The sequence below is a fragment of the Helianthus annuus genome, chromosome 11, assembly GCF_002127325.2.
Source record: "Helianthus annuus cultivar XRQ/B chromosome 11, HanXRQr2.0-SUNRISE, whole genome shotgun sequence".
NCBI classification, from domain to species: Eukaryota; Viridiplantae; Streptophyta; class Magnoliopsida; order Asterales; family Asteraceae; genus Helianthus; species Helianthus annuus.
In genome coordinates this window covers 21,034,984-21,037,197 of record NC_035443.2, presented here as the reverse complement: position 1 = coordinate 21,037,197, position 2,214 = coordinate 21,034,984, and positions in this window count along the sequence as shown.

The window sequence follows — 2,214 nt, the reverse complement described above, 5'->3', positions numbered from 1 at the left end:
TGACCCGTTTGATGGTCGAGTGAACTTCGTCACTTTAAAGACACATCAAATGCATCTATTACACTACGACTACATTTATACATCAAACCCAAACATATATGCATAATTTTAACGAGACTAAATTCACGTACCTTTAGAGCACACCCTTCAAGCGCGTATCTCCTCCTCCGGCTTGTCCGCTTGACGATCCGGATTCTTTGCCTAAAGAGTTCAAGTCAACTTACATTTAGAACCCTTTTTGCAATTATTAACAGATAAATTGTCACATTAGTCAATTATGCGTTTTTATCCGATTTTCAACATATTAATCCCCCACTTAGGCATTACAACAAACACCTAACGGGTCAAATTTTCACATAATCATTACCAAGTTCACGACTTGTTAACTTACCTAAATCAACTTTAATTAGGCAAATATACACATATTTCAACATCAATATTTCAGAGATTATCTTATAAACTCAGTTTATACTAAAACAAGAGTCTTAATCCTAGTGTTTATCAAGTTCTACTAACTTATTAATCACCCACTATAGTGATTATGAACCTTACAAATATCATGCAAGAATTTTGACAAGAAATCATCTAGGGTTTGTCCCTAAACCTCATATCACTTCCAATTTCATATTTACAACACATAATCAAGCTCAACATTCGATTTCTATCATATGCAAGGAATTTGGGTTGAATCAAAACAACCTAATTTGACATACCTTATGATCCCCTTGACGAGGTGATCACGAATCTATGTTTAGATTTCGATTTTAACTTGATTTAGACCCTCAATTTGTAGTTTTTTTGTGAGAATTAGGGTTTGGTGAAGAACCCTTGTCGCCCCCTGCTTCTTGATCGACCAGACACACCTTTTGAGTGTGTTTGGTTTGTTTTTAATTTTGTTTTATGAAATTAAGATTCAATTTTAACAACATAGGCCCCTCCACTTTTATTTAGTTTTATCTTTGGCAATTAAAGTTCATTCATGCTTTAAAACAAGACAATCAACTAACTGGGTTATTTATTTCCTAGTTAGCTCATTCTCGTTTATTTTGTACTTTATATAACGCTAATATAAAGCCTTTAAATTTTGGGGTGTCACAAGTCCACCCCCCCTTAAAAGGGTTTCGTCCCTGAAACCAGAATACGTACCAAATAATGTAGGGTGGAGCCGTTGCATCTCTTCTTCGGACTCCCATGTGGTATCCGAACCTTTCCTGCGTTCCCATTTAACCTTCACTTGGTTAATCACTTTGTTCCTCAAACTTTTCACCTTACGATCTAGAATCACAATCGGCTTTACCGCGTAATTAAGACTATTATCCACCTCGATGTCCTCGTAGTGGATATGAGCAGTTTCGTTGGCTAGACATTTTCGGAGATGTGACACGTGGAATGTGCTATGTATCCCACTCAGCTCCTCAGGGAGTTCAAGTCGGTAAGCTACCTTACCAACCCGTTCTAAGATCCTGAATGGCCCAATAAACCTTGGGCTCAGCTTTCCTCTCTTTCTAAACCGAATTATTCCTTTCCACGGCGATACTTTCAACATTATCCTATCGCCCACTTGAAATTCAATCGACCTCCTTCGTTTATCCGCATTCGACTTTTGTCGATCCTGTGCTACTTTCAAGTGAGTTCGGACCAAATCGATTTTCTCATTCGTAGTTCGGATTATATCCGTATGTGCTAGTTCACGTGGACCCACTTCTCCCCAACACACCGGGGTTCGGCACTTTCTACCATATAACATCTCATACGGGGCCATTCCTATGCTTGCGTGATAACTATTGTTATATGAAAATTCGACCAGGGGTAGATAGACATCCCAGCTACCTCCGAAGTCGATGATGCAAGCCCGCAACATATCTTCCAACGTTTGAATTGTTCTTTCGCTTTGCCCATCCATTTGTGGATGGTAAGCAGTGCTAATGAACAGCTTAGTTCCCATTTGTTTTTGGAATTCACGCCAAAAGTTTGAGGTAAACCGAGTATCTCTGTCAGACACAATGGATATCGGTACTCCATGACGTGCCACGATTTCATTGGTGTATACCTCTGACATTTTCTCGGATGTATAAGTCTCACGAATCGGGATGAAGTGAGCACTTTTCGTCAACCTATCCCCAACTACCCATATAGCATCAAACCCGCGGTTGGTCTTGGGCAGTTTGGTCAGCAAGTCCATTGTGATTTGTTCCCATTTCCAAACTGGGATGT